The sequence below is a fragment of the Solea solea genome, chromosome 14 (genome assembly GCF_958295425.1).
Source record: "Solea solea chromosome 14, fSolSol10.1, whole genome shotgun sequence".
NCBI classification, from domain to species: domain Eukaryota; kingdom Metazoa; phylum Chordata; class Actinopteri; order Pleuronectiformes; family Soleidae; genus Solea; species Solea solea.
This window is the reverse complement of record NC_081147.1, coordinates 998028-1020380: the sequence shown is the minus strand read 5'-3', so window position 1 is coordinate 1020380 and position 22353 is coordinate 998028. Positions and strand designations below refer to the sequence as shown.

Sequence of the window (22353 nt, the reverse complement as noted above, 5' to 3'; positions counted from 1 at the left end):
CATCATCAGATTAATTCAGTGCTTTTAATCAGATTATGTAAATTTTTGTCATCCAACTATTGTAGTGCACATTTTCTGATTTTTTTTTTTTCAGTGGACACAATCAGGTTATTCTCGAGGATGTGTTCAGATTACATAGCCGTATGAAATCAGATTATACAGCTAAAAAACACAATTTCATTGTTACAAATGACCATATCGACTAAAAATGTGGTCACATTTTTCCAAACCATAAATAATTACATTTAAAATGAAAGAAGTGACTTTTTTAAATATTATTGTCAATTCAATGTATTTTTTTCATCTAATAAATATGATGATTATCAGTGTAACAGTCTATCCATATATAGCCCAGTCCTACCATCCACACACACACACACACACTCTTCATGACTCACACTTTTTGCAGCTCTGCGTCAGAACTCGTCACGTTAGCACAAACGTTAACCTCGTACTTTTTTAAAATCAGATTCCCACAATCCCCGGCGCCGTGTGTGCGCGTGCATGCATGTGCGCGCGCGTGTGTGTACACACCTTTTGTTAAAGAGGTGTGCGACCTCACGGCGGCCGCAAAGACAATCAATATGCAACATAATCAACTCCCGCGGCTTTACCGAATTAACATCCCAATTATGTAAATCACACGGCGCCTCCGCCCTTCCATCAGCTCCACTTATAGATCCTCACAGGGAGGCTAACGCTAACACAATACATTTCCTGGCTGCGTCCTCAGCTGGTTTATTTATTTATTTATTTTGTTGTTGTCAGCCGGTCATTATGTAAGAGCGCTGATATATTACACAATCTGTGCGTTGCCTGTTTGTCACGGACAGGAGAGCAGCATGGAGCTCATTTGTTATGCTAACAGGCTGCGGGGAGCGGTAGCTGCTTAGCTGTGGCCTCGTAGCAGATATGAAGGGGTGATGAGATGCTAATGATGCTACGTTAACATGCACATCCATCTGACTCTCTCTCTCTCACACACACACACCACACTTTGTGCTCATGTTTAAATGTCTTAGCATGTTGCTAATGTGATTTGTTTTCATTTAAAGTCTCTAAAAAAGAAAAGAAAAAACTTAAACGTGTGAACAATATTAACGAGAGCAGACTGTGTTTGTGTCTGAAGCTGTGGAGAAAGTGTGTTTCTGTGCTCACGGAGTTTAGCCGGTGTGATTAAGAGCAGACAGACAGGAAGTGGGGAAGATAAAACCGCACACATGTGTGGTGTTAGTTTGTGCATTTATTCTTACTTACTAATGTGATGCCTGAACAGAGCTTGGGAGTGTTGTTAGTTTAGCCCGTTAGCTGTACATCACCACAGTGTGAGAAGCAAATTTAGTCACTTTCTTTTCCTATTTGCACGTTTGACGCCCAGTTTATCCCATTAGCATCATGACACGACAACATGGAAGCTAACCGTGGCTTATTTTGTTTAAATCTTCCCATTTCAAAGAGGAAGCATGAAAACTTAGCAGTTTTATAGCTGGTTAGCTGCAGCTAATTGGCATAGCAGTGGCCTGTTAGCTGTAGCAGAATCTGCTAACATACTACTCACACTGTATCACCTTTTTTTTAATCCAGTTTGGCGTGAAGTGTAATCTGTTGTTGTTGTCGTCGTTCTGCTGAGATTCTTCTGGAAAACAACAACCGTGACAAAACTGCTAGCGCGGCTGTTAGCGGTGTGAAGTGGCACAAATGCTAATCGTTGCCGCTTTGCACCAAACCGGTGCAGTTTTCTGTTTTTAACTGCGTTTCTCATCCATTTCAGTGACATGTGAGTGTGTTATTATATTATCATAGGTATATATGTGTGTATATATATATATATGTATATATATATATATACACATATGTGTATATATATATATATATATATATACATATATATACATATATGTGTATATATATATATACACATATATGTATATATATACACATATATGTATATATATACATATATACACATATATGTATATATATACATATATATATATACAGATTATAGGGTGTAATTTGTAAGTTAGAGAATATTACAATATAGCCTGTTTGACCAAATAACTGCAGTTCTCTGTGTAATATGCTAATATATATACATATGCAGATTATAGTGTGTCTGAATTTATACGTTTGGCCTGAAAAAGATCCAAAAAAAGGCTGAATTTGGACCATTTAGTCCTAAAATGCAAACTAACTTCCAAATGAGGCGATATTAAAATATCACCTGGTAAATAATGAGACTGTGAGTGTGTGTGGAACATGATGGGCCTGTTGGACGCGCTCCCGCGTTCTTCACCGGTCATTTACTCGCCGTTTTGTTTTACGCCTCCTTCGAAAACGCGGAGATTTGATCGTGACTCGGCAGCTGTTGGCGTTTATTGTTTCCACTTTTACAGCTAATTTTCCCTTTTTAGTCTAAATAAACTTCTCCGTTTACGCACTCTCTGCTGCCAAATGATTAATTAGACACACACACGTCTTTGTTTTTTTTATTTTTATAAGATGAATACTAACGCCGCCGCCGCCGCCACTCATTGTTCTGCTTTGGCTGTTAACGCCTCGTTTTCACTTGTGCCAATTAAAACCAGCGAATTAAAAAAAGTTGAAAGTGGAGAAAATATAAAAAGAGAGAGAGAGAGAGGGAGAGAGAGATTCAGTTTAAATGTCATTGCTGTCTTTTTTATGAGGGTGAGACGACCAACTCTCTCTCTCTCTCCCTCTCTCTCCCCCTCGCTCGGCCCACAGGTCGTACGTGTGCCGTCTGTAAACACAATTATTCACAGCTGCTCGCACGCCCACAGGCTACTGCCACCCAGTGTGTGTGTGTGTGTGTGAGAGAGAGAGAGAGAGTGTGTGTGTGAGTGGCTGTACCTTCACATACACAGTGGAATGAGGTCAGGGTTATTTTGTGCGTGTGTGTGTGTGTGTGAGAATAGTAGTGTCGTACAATCTTCCACTTTGATGGTCAAACATGTTTTAGCTGCGGGTGTGTGTGTGTGTGTGTGTGTGTACACACGCTAACAGAGAGGTCAACAGATTACAGCTGCTCCTGTGAGGATTAACACAGCACCACCACAGATACACTTTACTCTCCGAGTCGGATTCAAAACATGGAACCTTTATTGCTACAGCAGGGAAAGACAATACACCAGAGGAGGAAGGAGAACATTACATCACACGCAGTTGATGATTCAGCATGTTTTTGTCACCGTAATCCTCGGTCGACGATCAACCTGGAAACACCAGATTGAATCTTTTGTGGCTGAACAAGTAAAACATTGTTTCATTCACTAAAGATCAATCACACTTAAAGACTTGTAATCATGTAATATTCATGAATACGTTATCTTTCATTCAAAAAAGAGGAGATTTCCCCAGCATGTGTATAGTGACCTTTACCCTTTGTTACACTATAAGGAAATGTAAATAAATAACGCCATTATGTGTAACCATAACATATAAACCACAATATGTCACACGTGAAACACAACATGTAAAAAATATAATGCATAACCGTAAGACGTGAACAGTAACACAGAACCGTAACATGTAAAACACAACACGGAACCGGAATGCGTAACACATAACATGTAACCGCAACGCGTAAAACGTAAACGGTAATGCGTAACACATAAGCGTAACACGTAACTGTAGCGCGTAAAACATGAACGGTAATGCATAACTGTAACACGTAACACGTAACTGTAACACGTAACACGTAACACGTAACCGTAACGCGTAAACCGTAAACGGTAATGCGTAACACATAAGCGTAACACGTAAAACTTAAACGGTAATGCGTAACTGTAACACGTAACTGTAACACGCAACATGTAACCGTAACGCGTAAACCGTAAACGGTAATGCGTAACACATAAGCGTAACACGTAAAACTTAAACGGTAATGCGTAACTGTAACACGTAACTGTAACACGCAACATGTAACCGTAACGCGTAAAACGTAAACTGTAACGCGTAACACATAAGCGTAACACGTAACCGTAACATGTCAAATGTAAACGTAATGCTTAACCGCAGTGTGTAACACATAACACGTAAGGCTAACGCGGAACCGTAGCGTAACACGTTGTTATGTGTAACAGTAATAACCATAACATGTAAAGCATAACGCATAAACTGTAACTTTGACACTTAAACGTAAAACTAGCAACATGATCTGTTCTGATGTGGATACCGTCACGTTAAACCATGTTTTTTAATCGTGACTTTTCTATCGTACACATTCATCTCCTGTCACTGTGATATAAATGTATAGATACGTCAGATTGTTACGTAAATTCGTCACATGACTGAATTAAACTCACTCACATCTGAGCACCGTATAATAACATCGTAAGAAAGTGACGACGTCTTCTCCGTGCCGCGTCCATTTTCATCACTTTTAGTCCACATTGAGCTTTTCTCTTATTTCTCTTTTTTCCTTCCTCATTAAACACATTTAACCATAACTGTGGTTCATCATTAACTGGTTAAACAGACGATAATGAAGCAGCACATGTGTCTCTTAACGAGATTGTTTTTTTTTCTCTTATATTAAAGTCGTGAGTCAGCTGAGTGGCCTGTTTGTAAGTGGCCTGTTTTGGCCGTTTCCTGGAGTTTCTCCTCTGCTGCTGCAGACGATCGATCAGCAGATCTGTGCGTCAGACAGAGTGATGAAGAGGAGCGTCCGCAGACGCACACTCACACACTCGGTTTCCCCGCAGCAGTCGCGCGTATCTGCGGCTCCAATCACAACACGTCGTTTGTCAGCGAGAATCTGAACAAACACGTCACGCGGCTCAAACTTGTTTTTGCTGCGACTTTCAAACTGAAATGTTCTGACTGTTCTGACTGAACCACAACTAAAATAAAGTGATTTCAGACTTTAAACTGTAGGGGGCAGTGTTGTGCTAGCCAGACGTTATTGAAATAATAATTAGAAGAAGAATTTAACGTTCTGCTGCATGTTCAGTGTTTAAAAAGGTCAGTTTTCACTCATTTTCCCACCGTTTGGATCATAATTGTTATCCTCTATGCAGATGATTCACTCGTCTTTTTCAAAGTTACCAAAATTGTTCCAGAATTATGTCGTTTTTCCAAAAAAGAGACAATTACACTATATTTTTATCGCAATTATGCACCTTCTCATTCTTTAACTCTTAAAATGCGTCTAAAATAAATCGTAATCCCTTTATTTGACATTTTTGTGAGGGACAAACAAACATTTTTAAGTAAAAATATGAAAATATTGAATCAGAGAAAGAAAACGCAGGCTCCGTCTTGTGACACATTAAAATAAATCACTAGGACTGTATGTTGACACGCTGGACTGTATTTCTCACGTGGTTATTTACATACATTTATGAAAGATTTTTGAGATAATGAAAATTCACCATAATAAACACATTTTGAGTTCTTTTTTTTATACTTCACAATTTGCAATAAATGAAAAATTATCCTTTATTTAGACATAAAATATATTTTACTGTCTTTTTATTCTGCATTTATTCCTGTGTCGCTGTTAAGTGTTTTCAGGAGAACTAAAGTGCACTTAAGTAAAAGCATGTGACCGGTTCTGCCGTCCCACCTGGTGGACGGATTATAATCCACATACACTCGTATAATCTGGATGTAATCCAGGCTTCAGTGCAGATGTTGTTCTACTTACATGACATTATAATAAAAACAAATAAGAATAAAAGTGCCGCGTCATGTCTGAGTTTCATGACTCGTGACATTTCAACAAAAGTCCTCTTTATGGACGCCGTCTTTGATCTGATGAGGTTGACATTTACAGAGCGAGACGGAGACATTTGAGAGGACATTAAAATGTCCTGATCGACAAAATAAAAGCAGTTTATTTACGGGTGATTGATTCATGTGAAATGTCAGTACTTTAAAGGTGATTTATTGTGACGAAGAGACGATGATGGAACACACAGTTTATTCACATTTAAACTCTGTATGTTTTGGTCTGTTGCTCCGCCCACTGACATTTCACCCAATCACAGAATGTATGCGACTGAAACGACAACATTTAATGTTAAAAATAACCTTAAAATCTAAAAGTACATGACACACAGAGGAATTTAAATAGTGTTTCCATTTAAAATATAATATTGTTACATATATATATATATATATATATATATATATATATATATATTATATTGCTGTGTGCAAATGAAACATTAAAAAGCAATAAATAAGTCATATTAATAGATCCAATAACAGTGGTTAAAGGAGTGCAGCGCGTTACAACAAGTCAATTATTTAGTATTAAACATTACTTAAAGATGTTCATGTTGTAAAGCAGAGGTCCGCCGGCCACACGCAGCCCTCCAGTGGATTTCATGTGGCCCTCATGGACTCATTTTGCATCATGCATGTTTTATTGTGAACTTTATATTGCCACATATTAAAATAAACACTTTTATTTGCAATCCAACTTTACTAGAATACAAAAATGGCTTATTGTTATAATTTATATAATTTTAGGTTTGGCTTCCTTCTTGTTTATTGAAGGTAAATAATACTCGCTGTAGCGGCAGCAGTAGCGTTTCTTTTCACTTTTCTTTTCTCCTGGTTTTAAGTTAAGTGTTTTATTCTCATTTATTTCCTGTTTTCTTCTCCGGAGGTAAAACGAGGGTTTATGAAGAGAAGTTTTTGTTTGTTATCTTTGGCTCTTTTATTCCCTGAAGTGAATAAAACTGCTGCACTTTATTATTATGTGGCTTTCTATTGGAAACCGCCGGTCATCACGTGTTTGTGAGCCCTGGGTTTTGTGCAGTTCCAGCAGCTGCCTTTGGGGGTGCAGTTTGAGTTCACTGGCTGTATTGATCATTGATTTGTTTTTGAAATCACGCGTTTTAATTTGTATATATTGATACAAAGTGACAGGAAAAGCTTGAGAATGGACCCTGAAAGCAAATCTTTACGTTTGCTTTACGTTACATTTACACAAACATGGATGAACACATGGTTTTCGCTGAGACTGTGGTCTGGTTCTCATGTGGTGAGATCTCTATCACTCCTCCTCCTCCTCCTCTTCTTCATCATCCCTCTTTCATCCCCGCTCCCGCTCCCTGTAAATGGTCAGATAATGGACGTTAACTCCATCAGCGCGTCCTCGCTCCTGCTAATGCATCCCACTTCCTGTCTGTGATGGACAGATAGACGGAGGGAAGGGAGAGAGCGAGAGAGAGGGTGGAGTTTGTGGGATTTGAGTGAGTGAGTGAATGAGTGAGTGAGTGAGAGATAGAGATGGAGGGAGAGAGAGCTGCTGCCTGACACTGATGGTTTCAGGATAACAAGCTGATTTATGAAGAGTGTGTGTGTCGAGAGTGAGGGAGGGAGGGAGGGAGGGAGGGACGCACTCATCTCCCTAGATGAAACCACATGCAAACACACTGTATTTGGCTACACACACACACACACGCGCACTCAGCCTCTTTATCTCCTGATTGCATCAGTCTGTGAGATCACTGAAATAATCGCGGCACAAACACACACACACACACACATCACTGACAGCGATTGTTGTCTCTCAGTCTCCAGCTGATTTTAAAAAACAAAACAACTGCTCCGATGCTAAATTTACACATTTACACGTATGTTGACTGGCGTCACGCGTGTCCTCAGAGACGTTTCCCGCTAAACTCCGGTGAAAACAAACGTCAGGGTGTCGTCAGCGTATAAAGAAATCCTGACCAATCATGTTTCTGAGCAAATGCATCATTGTTTCCCATTTTTTACACATTTTATTGATTTAATGTCAACAGATAAACACAGAAAATTAAGCTATTTTACCTAACAGAGGTCTCAAACTCGTGACCCGTGGGCCTCATTTGGCCCTCCAGTTAATTCCATGTGGCCCAAGTTATTTCTATATGTTTTTAGAGTCATTTAGCATCATGAATACTTTTTATTGGGAACTATATATCTTTTGAAATTTGGAGAAATATCGATCATTATAAAGTTTTTATTGCGATGGTAAGGGTTAGTGATATATATATGATATATAAACATCAGGGTGTCGTCGGCGTATAAAGAAATCCTGACGAATGATGTTTCTGAGCAAAAACATCATCCAAACCTGTGTTTTACACATTTTATTTATTAAATGTCAATGGATAATCACAGAAATTTATTTTTTTTACCTAACAGAGGTCTCAAACACGTGGCCCCTGGGCCTCATTTGGCCCTACAGTTGATTCTATGTGGCCCGCCACTTAATATCAAGTAATGACAGAATTATTTCTGAGTCATTTAGCATAACATTTCTTTTATTGTGAACTACATCTTGTTACATATCAACACAGATACCTTTATTTTGAAATTCTGAGAAATATCTCTCCCCCTAGTGGCCAAATTAAATGCTCTGAGACCCGTCCAAAAATTATAACAAATAAAACAATTCAAATTTAAACTATATTTTTCAACTAGATATGAATTCTATATCCGTGTCTCCACAGATCCTTTTATTTTGAAATTCTTAGAAATATCTCTCATTATAATGTCTTTATTGCAATGTCATAATGGAATATCATGATATAGAGTTATTTTAATAACTTTAATTGCTTTGTTTGGACTAAAATGTTCACAAAAGAAAATTATAAATCGGAAAAACCGAACAAATAAACAAATGTGATTTATGTCGCGTAAATGAAGCGCTTTTCTTTCAGAACTTTAAATTCACATTTAAAGTTTGTTCTTTAAAGTAGAAACATAGATACACTCTGAAGTACTGCAGTGCCTGGTGTGAGTTTTTATGGTAATTAAACTGCTCTGTATCATTGTTTTGTTTTTCTTTGTGTTCTAACGTCGGGGTATTTCCGTGTCTTTTTAACGAGGCGTCTATAGGCACCGGGGCTACCAATTAGCTCCAAATGCTGTGGTGTTTGGGGAAAAATGCTCTGCGTTCGATATTCTCGCCTCCGTCCAAAAATAAATGTGCGTTTACACACAGCTGCTGTTGCTTGTGCTTGTGTTTGCATGAGCAACTCATCAAAGACAAAAACCCGGCGCAGAGTAACCGCATATAGACTTAGTTTGGACTTTTTCTCCGAGTGAAGGATTGAATTAGAATTCAAGTCTGCGACGTTATGATATGCAGGAGAACAGAAAATGCAGAATAAATTTAAAGAGTAAAAGCTGAGCACACAACAGCCATTAAAAGTAATGTTTGGACTGTGCCTTTAATTAGCATAACACAGCGGTGTTAGGTGTGAATGTAGAGTTTAACATTCTGCATAATCAGAACTAGCGTACAGTGCATACCTGTGACGAGGGTTAAGTTAAGTTCTAATGTCTCATTATTTAAATTCGGCTTTTTAAAGCCTTTGTTTAGATTGACCTCAGTGACACAAAGTGACCACATGAGGCAGCAGAGGACCAGCAGCTCCTGTGTCCCCACAAGCTAAAATCACCGATTTTCTCTCTGGGGTTTGGTGTGGGAGAGTGAGTGCTTTACAAACTTCAGTTTCCTGTTGTAAAGTTCGTCTCCCAGTGAGATAAAGATCCAGACGTTTAATGTATCACTGAACTAATTGTCGATTTTAGTGGTGAAACCTTTGGGCGTCGATTGAACCCATTAAACAACACGTGATTGAGCCCGGCTCAACTTTTTGTGGCGTTTGAGGAGAAGCGTTTTAAACGTGGCAGCATTAAAATTTTAATGAGATGCTTGAGTTTGAGAGATTGAAACAATTAAAAGAGAGATGAAGAAATTAAAAAAGGAGGTCTTGATAGCAGTAGGTAGACACAGAGGAGGTCACGTGTTCTCGCTTCCATCTGTCTCCTCCTCCTCCTCCCGTTTTGCTCTCTTACAAGAGGCCTCTGCTCTCTGACTCCTCACTCATCCTCGGGGATCCCTCCTCCTCCCACTCCTCCTCCATCATCCTCTCGTTTTCCTTCTCCTCTTCCTCTCTGCAGCGGGTGATGATGAGGGCCAGTGCTTCCTCCTCCAGTCAGAAACTCCCAGGACAGAAGTGTGTAATCTGGAAACTCTCTCACGCGCACTATTTTCGGTTGTTTTCTCAAATCTCATCTTTTTTTTTTTTTTTCGTCCGAGGATTAAAATGTTTCCGGCAGCACTCGATGTTCAGCTGCTCCCAGAAAAATAAAAAGCTTCATGTTCCACATTAACAAAGCGCTGGGAGACGAAACTGTGATCAGAAAAACACCCGAGCGAGTGTCAAAGGCCACAGAGAGAGTTCTCTGAGGGGGTTCCAGACGGTTCCGCAGGAGGCGGAGGAGATGGTTTGACGGAGACTTTGAGGAGTCGAGTTAAAGTTTTACCAATCCGCAGGGTCCTGGAGGACGATCCAGGAAGAGGTTTCAGGGTCGGGTGAGTGGGAGGTTTCTGGGAAGTTCCCGTGGTTTGTTGAGATAAGGACATTCCCAAGACGGTTCGGACGTGGCGAGGAGTCGCTGTGGATGTTCCTCAGAAGGTTTCACAGTGAGATTGTGTTTTTGAGGCCAGCTAATCGACATCTCCAAGGAGTTACCCAAATAGTTTGTGGAGCCTTGTGACTAAAGATTAATTTAAGAGGTTTCATTTGTTTCTGGGGAGGCGTCACTGTTTAGAAGGAGGCACGGAAAGGCCACAAAGGAAACTTGAGATGTTACTGTCAGTGAAAGAAGAACTTTATTAGGGTTTTAGGGAGGACTTTAAAACCTTACAGGCCTCCAAGGAGCCTCTAACAGGTTCCGGGGAGGCTGTGGACCTTGCGTGGGTCTTTAAGGAAGCACCGCAGGTCAGGAGGTGAGTTATGGGTGTAATTTACAGTCGTTCAGGGTGTACTGACACTCGCCAGGTCCTGCTACTGAGAAGCTTCAGCAGTCAGGGAGAACGAAACAAGCGGGAGCTGCAGGTTTTAGGGTTCGTAAATGTGTTCGGTGAGTCTTACAGTGTTCAGGAAACAGGATCCAGGAGTCACCGCAGATGTTCCTCAAGAGGTTTGGTGGAGTTTTTGAGGAGATGTGAGGCTTCAGTGAGTACGTCAATAACTCTGATGAATTCCCCAAATGTTTAACCAAAGTGGTTTTCGATAATCCACTTCATGCAGTGAGGTATCACTGTATGAAAGACAGGAAGAAACGGCCTCTGAGGACGTTTGAGATGTTCCTGGCAGTGAAAAAATCAATTTACCAGGTTTCAGAAGTGCTTCAGAACTTAACAAATGTAATTTACTCTCATACAGGGAATTCTGAGAAGGTTCTGCTACCAAGAGGCTTTATTGTTTCTGGAAAGTGAAACAAGCCGGAGGTTGTTGGACTCACTGGTTTCAGGGTTTGTACAGTGTCCAAAAGTCAAAACATCATTTAGTTTAGTTAAATTGGTAGTTTCTAAACATCCTGAAAGGATTCTGAATGTTTCTTTGAGAGTTTCCAAAGACGGGTTCTTGGTTCCTGTGATCTTACTTGGCGTGCGTCCATGATTCCTTGAAGAAGTTTCCTGACACCTAGAGCTGATTCAAGCGCTCTGATGAGACATTTCAGATGAATTCAACAGGTTTAAAGGAGTACTTTAGAACTTTGAGGAGCCTCTGAGAAGCTGAGCAACTCCCAAACATGGCATGTCATGTTCAGGTTCATGGTCTAAGTTGGCAGGTCTCAGTGATCTCTGAGAGGCAGATGAGTCCTGTAGGAGGTGCTGTCCTTGCTTGGCACACTACCATGATTCCTTGAAGAAGTTTCCCGACACCTCGAGCAGTTTGCAGAGATTTGATGAGACGTTTTAGACATTTCAGATGAATTTAACAGGTTTTAAGGAGTCCTTCAGAACTCTGCAGGCCTCCGAGGAGCCTCTGAGAAGCTGAAAAGCTTCCAAACATGACATTTCATGTTTTGCCCAAAGATTTGAGACAGTAGTCGGAGGCGCTGAGCAAAATAAAGAAGTGTGACAGTTCTTCAGAGAGGAGGAAGGTTCCTTTAAGTTTTAAAAACGGACGTTCTTCAGCAGGTTGGTAGGTTCCTGGTCTAAGTTAGCAGGTCTCAGTGATCTCTGAGGGTTCAGGTTAGTCCTGTAGGAGGTGCTGCCCTTACTTGGCACCCTTCCATGATTCCTTGAAGTCGTTTCCTGACACCTAGAGAGGTTTCTAGAGATCCCTAATGAGGGTTTGTTGGCGCTCCGTGTTCCACTTTCTACGACCATTGTTGAGTTGCAGCATCAACACACACGTACGGCTGCACTTCCTGTTTTTGGCAACTGCTGACTCTGCGAAAGCTCCATTAGCTCGCTAATCACGGCGATGCTTCATGCGTGTGTCACACACACACGCACACACACACACACACACACCCACACACACTTTTCCCCCTGTACAAGCACACACTCATTAGAGCCTGTAGTGTTACACCGCTTCATGCTGAGGGAAGAGACTCAGCGTTCAAAGTGTTTCTGTACTGAACAACACACACGCACAAACACACACACACGCACACACACACACACAGTAGCATGGCATTACACAGTGATGTAAGCACTGGTTCGCAGTTTTTTTGAAGTGGGACACTCGCTGAGAGACGGTCTGATGAAACTGCCGTCCTCGGGATGTGTGTGTGTTTGTGTGTGTGTGTGTGTGTGTGTGTGTGAGTGTGTGTCTGCTCTTCATTAACCAGTAGATAAAAGGCGAGTATGGAGCGAGAGGAGAGGTGAATCCTCCCTGTGGAAACGTCGCTCCCTCTCCCTGGTTTGTGTGTTTGTGTGTGTTAGTGTGTGTTTGTGTGTGTTAGTGTGTGTGTTAGTGTGTGTGTGTGTGTGTGTGGAGCAGCTTTGTAGTAACAGGCGGCATCTTTTGGACGTCCTCGCTCGTCCCCTGGGAGCGCGAGCGAGCGAGAGGTGGATTTATTTTTCCAGGTCTGTTTATATGAGCTGATCAGTGCTGTGTGTGTGTGTGTGTGTGTGTGTGTGTGTGTGTGAACCGGACTGATGTACAACAGCGATGACGCTGCACACACACACACACACACAGAGAGAGTTGGGCTTTTTTCCCCCGGTGTCAGCGAGGTCACTGAAAACACCGCCCGTGGTTCCCGGAGCCAATTAGAGTACCCGGGACTGTGTTCAGACCTTTCAGGCGTCCCTCAGGACGGTCCTGGTGTGGAGGTGCAGTTCAGTTACAGCGCGGCAGACTGGAGTTAATGGAGCCCGGGGGGGTTGAGGGTGTGGTTCAGAGGTTCCGTGGTCAGTGAAGGTTTTTATCCCGGTAGTTATTAACATTTCACAGGTTCTTAAGGAATGTTTGAAAAGCTCCGAGTGCGGATGTGAGGTTCTGGTTTCTGACGCGGCTCCAAAGTCACTCACATGGTTTTTATGGTTGTTTTTGTGGGAAATCTAAAAAAAAAATCAACGTCTGCTGAGAACGTTTCTGCTGTTTTTATATTATAAGATGTGAAGCTGCACCCACTAGTGTTTATAACTGGTAATGCAGGTTTTTAACCTCAGTACGAAGTTCTTAACCAGAGTACGAAGTTCTTCTCGTCAGTACGAAGTTCTTCTCATTAGTACGGGGACATTTGTTTCGTGAGAAGCTTCCAAATGTCTTCGAGTGACTGATAAAAGTCCAGGAACATGAGGAACCCTGTTGAAGGTACGGAGAACCTTCTCTCACCGCTGAGAGACGAAGGATTGACGATTCCTTGAACGAGTTCCTTGACTAAATGCAGGTGTTTGTGTTTATTTCCCTCCGGTTTTTCTGAGCGTGTGAAATCTTTATTATTTATGAGAACAAACTGCTCACGGTGTCTTTAAGTGTCCGAGCCTCAGTTGCTGCGAACCGACGCGACGTGACACGCTCACCGTTCTCCTCACAGTCTGAGCTTCTCCGTCTCTGAAACTGTCAAACCGTCCTTCCTGTCAGACGCACTTTTCTTTATTGGCATGAAATATAAAAGTGCTTGAAATATAAAAGCGTCTCCTGCAGCGGCAAAGAGAAAAAAATAAAGAAATAACATTTGCACTTCTCAGAAGACGACGCTGATCCGTTCACGACGTCTGATCATTAGGGATCGGAATTCTAAGTAACGTCTGATGTTTACTGCGTTTATGTCTGTACAGATGTTTCCATCATTAAAATGTGAACAAAAAGTCAGATACTATATTTAATTACACAGTTTTACACATATTGTGTCTTTATTTTTTTTACTGAAGACCAAAAAATTAACTGTTTTGTAAATGTGTTAAATTTAAGTTTTTATGGTTAGCCGCCTGAGGCCAAACTGCACTACCACTAAAGACCACTAGTGGGCCACGGCTAATCTATAAAGTACGATTTTCTGTAAACGACACAGTGTACAGTCGAGCTTGTACGATAACAGTCTGATAAAATGATATAAAACGGTATAAATAATTTAATATATCTGATTTGTATACGATATCATTACAATACGATTCTGATGCACTTTATGTTATGTATTACACGTAACGTTAAATTTACTTATTACGTATTAAGTATTGTACGTAACGTTAAATTTACTTATTACATATTGTACATAAGGTACATAATGTGAGAAAATGTTTGACAAAACAAAAAAAAAATAAACTAAACAGATTGAAATGATATATTTGTTGAACCAGGAAATAATCCCAGTTTTAATTATTATAAACAAACTCTCAGATTATCTTCATCAGATAATAATTGACTTCCTGTTGCTGCAGTCGTACTTTTACTTTGAAATCACAAATTTTTTTTAAATCTGTGTCCTTCGAGGTCGACACTTGTGAGATTATCTCACTCATCAAAGTCACCGCTCGGTTGTTCGCTCTGAGCAGGAGACGCTGCCGCCGCCCGAGCTAAAAGCAGCGCGGGCTAAAGCCGCCTCCCACTGGCTAAAGCCGCCGCCCACCGGCTCCTGGCTCGAGTTCACCGGCTCCGTTAGCGTGGGCAGCTGTTCCCGGTGGGCGCCGCCATGACGCAGGGCGGTGCCTCCAGGACAGATGGCGTGTCAAGGGGGGGGGGTGGCAGCGCGGGGCCGTGACCCCCGGGAACCTGTCCAATGAGAGCGTGGACGCAGCGGGGGGCGGGTCCACAGGTCTGGCTGCTATGATGGTGTTACATCATGTGTGTGTGTGTGTGTTTGTTTGGCAGTTTACCACACACACACACACACACACACAGGTTTGTGCAGGTATTTTGAGGACACTTGGACAGATTAACCTTTAACCTTTAACCTCAGTCCAAGTCTGTGTCCAGTTCCTCAGAAATGAGGTTCTGCCTCATCAGGACCAGGTTTTGGTCTCCGTGAGGACGACTCGTCTGGTCCTAAAGAGGAGACAAACACAAGAACACACACACACACACACACACCTCCCTGGTGTGTCTTTGTTTTTCCAATGTCCTGCTGCGTCCCCTCTGTGGGGACGGGGTTGCCATGGAAATGAGGCGGCAGATAGGGACGTAAGAGGGGGACGATCAGTCCCGAGTCACCTGACGCAAACACACACACACACACACACACGTCCACAGAGAGACACTGTAAATAAATTTTATTATTTATTAAATCTTCAGTTCTCTTTATCTTCTTAAATCTGTGGTGAGGTCAAAGGTCAGAATCTGATGTGATTTCACGACAATGTTTAAAAAAAAAAAACACTTCTTTTGACCCTTTAAGTAAGTGGTGGTGTAACCATGGTAACGGCAGTGGGCCGGCACAGACAGACAGACAGACAGACAGACAGACAGTTTGACCTCGCGGCGCGGCCTCACACGGGTTCACCGTCCATTTCCTGCTCCACGCGAGTCCAGCGTCCACTGTGGTCCGTCGCCACGGTAACATAAGCTCTGCATTTGCAGCAGGAGACACGCGGACAAAAGAGTCCAGGACCTGGACAGCAGGTCGACGTCTGGGCTCCGTTTGGCCTCGGCTCTTTATTTTGCAGGATTAAGTCCAGATTACCGGAGGTTTCAAAGACGGGAGACGGCTAATCCACGCTGACCCCCCTGATAATCCACTTATTGGCCAGGTATTAACGGAGCGATCTTTCCTTTAAGTTAATCAGGGTTTGTTCTCCTCACTGAGGAGGAGGAGGAGGAGGAGGAGTCAGATCATCTCCTTCATCTTTCTTTAAAGTGCATTAAAATTCCGTCTAATCTCGGCGTCCTCCTGCGTCGTCCGTCCTCACGAATCTTCGTGTTTGTCCACACTTCAGTGAACTCTGAGGCTTTTATTCTGAAATTCCTCCTTTTCATCTTCCATTAACATGTTTTTTTTTTCATTTCTTTCTTTTCTTTACATTAAAACCACAAAGTCCTTGAGTCCTGAATTAAAAAAAACATGTTTATCTTCAACGTTCAGCGTCGTTTTCTTGATGATGTTGAAAAGATTCATTAAATGCATCCAAAATAAAAGATAATTCTCCTCTGATCCAATCATAACAAGTTTATTTTAGTCTTTGACGTCGATAATCGTGAATAAAAAGTGTCTTTTACACATTTAAATGTAATGAATAAAAACACACATGAAAGGGTTTGATATTTCAGATTTTACCATAAAATGTTTTACAGTGAGCATAAATACACAATAATGTAGTATCATAGTATAACATCTAATAATGACTCTGTTTACAATTGTAAAATAAGTCCAATATTATTTTAACGTCTTGTTAAACACAGAAAAATTAGTTTAAAGTCAAATTTCGTACACAATCATACTCTTTTCGTACTTAAACGTCGTCCAGAGTTTGTCTCAAACATGTTTGGATTACGCGGACTATAGTGAATTGAGTGGATCTAACTGGACTCTGGTGGTTTTATCGCTTAACAACCAAACGTAAAAAATGCGCGTAAATAACAAACACATACGTTTTTCCCCCTCATTAACTCTGTGCTGCCTTCTAGTGGACGTACGTGTTAACGTTCAACATAAAGGTTGCGTGGAAATATCCGATACATACGTGATTTCTCATCTGTTGGCTCTGTGCTGCCCTCTAGTGGACGTAACGCTCAACAACCTACGTAAAGGATACATGGAAATAACGAAATACGTCATTTTTAAATGCGACTTTCTCAGTTTAGGAGTTTCTCACCTCTGTGCTGCCCTCTAGTGGACGTAACGCTCAACAACCTCATAAAGAAGGCTCAGAAATCATGAATGTATCAACACAGTTTCTGTCGAATCTCTACATTTTGGAGTATTTGTACTCTGTGCTGCCCTCTGGTGGACAGGAGGCTAACACAGTTAAATTAAAGGACAATGTTAATGTCATTTTTAACGCAGAGGTCTCACACACACACACACAGAGAAGATTATTTTCCTGCAGAAGAAGTCGAAATAAAGAAGTTGGACTTTTATTTTCACATTTAAATTTTTAGACTATTTTTTAGACTAAGTTAAAGCTGTAGTACGCAACTTTTTTAAATGTTGAGACGAAAATAAAATGAACCTGTTAAAAACTTACAATAAGTTTTTACAAGATAGGAAAGTTTTTTTCTCCAAATCCCGTTTGAAATTCACAAGATTTGAGACAATTTTACATTTTAGAAAACAAATTTACACAAATCCCGAGACAAATTGGTTCCCGACAGAAGTGGAACTGTCAGTGATGTGAAACAGTTTTCCAGGGTTAGTAAAAGTAAATTAGTCTGAACTCTGAAATCATCCAGCGACGCGTTCATTTATCTTAAACACAGATTTCAGGTGTCGCCCCCTCCCTGTGCAGCGAGTCACTGCACTCACAGTTTATTCATTTATTTCACTCCTTTCTTTTTTTCTCCTCTTCCTCCTCTGAAGCTCTTGGATATTAGATTCTGAAATGTTTCTGTGTCGTATTGATTTCTTCTTTCACTTCAGAGCCTCCTCCTCTCTCTCTCTCTCTCTCTCTCCTCTCTCTTTTCTGTTTTCTTCTCTTCTGCTGATTTATTCTCTCTCTCTCTCGCCTGTGAAACCTTTTAATGGAAGTTTGATAAAAACACGACGAGCGTCTGAATGAACGAGACGAGTGAGACGTTGTTTAAAGATTGACATCACGGACGGACGGACGGACGGACGGAGTCAGGAATTATTGAATGGTGGACTCACACTGTGGTGGTTTGGGGTTTGTTGTTGTCCACCGATCATCGACATCGTGTCCGTTTGTCCGGAACGTCGTCTCCTCCGTGTTTGACGGATCAATCGGAATTTTATAGTTTAGTTTTATTGGAAAGTTTTAAAAGAACGACATAACAAGTGTAAAAGAAGAAGAATCTTCAGGTCCTGGAATGACCGCGGAGATGCAGCTCCCCCTGGTGGAACTACAGAATAAATCAGTTGGACTGCGATTGCGATGTGGGATAAAATCGTACATCGTCACATTCCGACCTAAAGCTAAAAGACGCCAGTTTTTGTTCATGTTGTTTTCATAGACACGTGTTAATCGTCAGCGTAAGTTTGACCTTCTGTTAGCTACTTCCTGTCTGCAGTTTGTGATTAATCAGTGTGAGTTTTTCGTGATGGGCAGTTAATCACCCGAGTTTGTCTCCATTCAATTTTGGTAAGAATCGACGCACTGATGACGCCACAATTAGCAAAAACTGTAATTACGAGTTACAAATTTGGCGGCAATGATCTCAGCGACGTTTTAACAGATCAGGATGAATTTTGTCGTCAGGTCCTGGAATGACTGCAGAGATGCAGCTCCCCCTGGTGGCACTTAAAAAAAATAACTCGTACATCATCTTAATCCAATCTGAAGCTAAAAGAGAGGTTTCGCTGGTGTATCGTCGGCGTAAGTTTGACCTTCTGTTACCAACTTCCTGTCTCCATTTTGTGACGGATCAGTCTGAATTTTCCGTGACATGTTGGTGATCATCTGAGTTTGCTCTCGGTCAATTTTGGTAAGAATCGACGCACCGATGACGTCACAGTAGACCAAAATGTAGATTACCAATTTGGTGGCCGTTTAAATGTTGTCATATTTAAGTAAAATGGTAATAACTTAAAGTTCTACACAGATCCAGAAAGTTCTTCTAGATCCAGCGGTTCCTGATCCATGTGAAGCGTGTCTGTCTGTGTCAGTATTATTAAATCATGTGATGTTCCCGACGTCTACTTATTTAAATATTTAAGTCACTTAAAACTGGGCCGATGTTTTATTTACATTTACACTGATTTCAACTTTATTGGACTTGGTGTCCTGCAGTTTTCACGCGAACAAACGGCGTCTCACATTTGCATAATTCCCCGTCCCAGTCGTCCTGATATTCTCTCTATAATCAGGGACGTGATATTCCCGCGTTCGCAGATCACAAATCTGCAAAACGGCGGCCTCCTGTCGGCAGATGTTTGTTTTGATTCTCGCTCTCGTTGTAAATGAGAGGAAGGCAAAGACGACGAGTCCCGCGGTCTGCTCAGAAATGAACCAATCTCTCTCTGTGTGTGTGTGTGTGTGTGTGTGTGTGTGTGGAGGCTATTTGCAGTTAATAGCCTGAAACTCTGGCGCTGCTAACATATTACCTGTGAAATGAAACCAAAACATTTCCTCTCCTCTTCCTCTCGCTTTTCCACTCGGATTTCTTCCAGATTTTATCACATTATCAGATATTTGATGTTTTCTCCATAAAAGCAGAAACGACTTCTTCTTCTTCTTCGTCTTCTTCTTTCGCTCGCAGAGGTTTTTTGGGGCGAAAGCGGTTTAAAAATATCTTTAATCATCTTTCAGAAGTAACATTAAAGCGAGGAGGAGGAGGAGGAGAAGGAGGCGTGGAAAAGCTCGTAATTGTCCTTTAATTTGCTAAAGTGTGAAACGCCGTGGAATCGCTCCGTCGTCGCCGTCGCACCGCTCACACCGATGAAGACGCCGAAGGTCAAAGAGTGACAAAGGAGGAGGGAGGAGGAGAGAAAGGAGGTATGAAGGAGTCAGGAAAGGAAGGAATGAGGAGAAACAGAGTATAGGAGGAGGCGAATAGAAAAGTGAGGGAGGAGATGTGGAAGAGGAGGGAGGAGGAAGTAGGAAGTAGGAGGGAGGAGATTTTGTGAACCTGCACAAAGACCCAGAACCAGAACCAGGACCAGGTCTCTTGTTTTCTGGTCTTTTTTTTAGCTTCTCTGTCTGTTTTTGTCTGTGTGTGTGTGTGTGTGTCTGTGTGTGTGTGTGTGTGCGTGTGTGTGTGTGTGTGTGTGTGCGCGCTGCATGCTAACGCTGACACCAGAGCCGTGTTTGAGATTCTGAGCTCGCTCTCTGAGCTCCGAGCTCCTGGAGGAGCAAAGTTTCACGGCCGAGGCGCCAGGAAATCTGGTGAAACAGCAACGAGCAGGACAGGAGGTCTCTGAGGAGGAGGAGCAGGAGCAGGAGGAAGACGAGGAGGTTTGAAATGAGATGAAGAGGGAGGTTTAAAAACAAGAGAAGATGAAGAAGGAGATTAGATTACAAGAAACGATGAGGAGGAATAAAGGAGGTGAATGAAGGTAAAGAGAAGGAAGAGAGGGAGAGAGGAGATGAGCAGTCAAGAGGCAGAAAGAGGCGGAGGAGTGAGTGAGGAGGTGATGAAGGAGTGATGAAGGAGGGAGGAGGTGGTGTTTACCAGGGCGTGAGTCCAGAGTCCGTGTTTTCCCTCACGCAGCTCGTCTGCCAGCAGGAGGCGCTGGAGCTGACCATCTGTCTCACACACACACACACACACACACCTGTCAATCGGACATTTTCCCAGCATGCACTGGGCGAGGCCGGTGCATCATCACAGATGTTCAAAGTAAACAAACATCAGCTGATTTTGAACACAAGTTTAAATATTTCGGAGTTTAATTCACTAAATTTAACATTTCTTTTCATTTTAATTCACTTTTCTCCAATAAAATGTAGTTTTATTTACTTTAACTGTAAAAAAACACACATTTGAGAACCTTTAAAAGTCAAATATCCAAACAGTCATTAATTAACTCTGAATAATGACGAGATTTATGTAAACAAGCAAAATATAGGTTAAAACACTGTGTGTGTGTGTGTGTGTGTGTGGGTTAGACACACACACACACACAGCAGGAACATCCGTCACATGCTGTCAGGCTGCAGCATCGCTGAGGACTAAAGGTCTGGGGTCAAAGGTCACAGTGGGAGACAAGGACAGAGCCTGGGGCAGCACACACACACACACACACACACGACATGTACACACGTGTGTGTGTGTGTGTGTGTGTCCCTGATGCAGTGGTCACCTCCCCTGCAGCAGAACGTTTCCTCCCCCAGAGGACGACAAACTCAACAACCTTCCTTCTCCCTCGTCCTCGTCTCACCTTTTCTCCTTTCCTACCTCCTTTTTTTACTCCTACCATGTCCTTTCCTGTTATTATCCTTCCTTCCTTCCTTCCTTCCTTCCTCACGTCCTCGTCAGTGTAGTTAGCTTCTGTGGCACAGCGTCACTTTTACAGTTCCGGTTTTTCTGCCGATTACCGTAACCAAACTCTCCCACACCAAACCTCATAGAGAAAATCGGCGATTTTAGGAGTATCCTGTACCAGTGATTCACAGGAGCTGTTGATCCACTGCTGCCTCCATCACTGCGTTCAAATGTGTTAGTTTGTCAATTCGGCTTTTGAAATCCTTCGTTCAGATTAAAAACAGTGACACAAAGTGACCACACGAGGCAGCAGAGGACCAGCAGCTCCTGTGTCCCCGCCGGCTTAAATCACTGGTTTTCTCTATGGGGTTTGGCGTGGGAGACGTCAGCCGTGAACTTTCCCTTTAATGTTAGCATAAGCATCGGAATATTATGGAAATGTCAACGTACGTCAGTGTAGTGTGTGTGTGTGCGTGTGTGTGTGTGTGTGTGTGTGTGTGTGTGTGTGTGTGTGTGTGTGTGTGTGTGTGTGCGTGAAGTGGCCTCACTTCACTCTGGGACTGAAATGAAAGCAGCAGCTCTTCTCTGCTCTCGCCGCCCCGGCGCTCACACTCGACTGACCACTGTGTGTGTGTGTGTGTGTGTGTGTGTGTGTGTGTGTGGACGCTGTCGTCTGTGCGCGTGTGTGTGTGTGTGTGTGCACGCCGGGCTCATTAAAGCACACACACAGTGTGAGTCCTGTGTTTGATGTCATCACAGTGAGTGTATGAGACGCCGTCCTCACAGTTTAGTTTCCCTTAAATATGCTAAACTCTCTCTTCTTCTTCTTCTTCTTCTTCTTCTTGATCTGGACTCAAACACAACACTGTGTGACGTGGTTTTTCTCCGCCACACAAACACACAAGGGAGTGACTTTAAAGCAGTAGTTCAGGGTGGAAGTGAATCATTAGAATGGTTCAGTACTGAAGTGAAATACCAGTGAACGTGGTGACGATCATGGATCATGGATCATTGATCATTGATCATTGATCATGGATCATTGATCATTGATCATGGATCATTGATCATTGATCATGGATCATGATGGATCATTGATCAT

General features: G+C 42.0%; 1 protein-coding gene across 4 annotated transcripts in view; it reads left to right on the top strand.

Moving 5' to 3' along the window:
* The window catches only part of LOC131472439 (protocadherin-1-like), a 160123-nt gene that overhangs the window by 87947 nt on the left and 49823 nt on the right, over positions 1 to 22353 (top strand). The window lies entirely within an intron of this gene.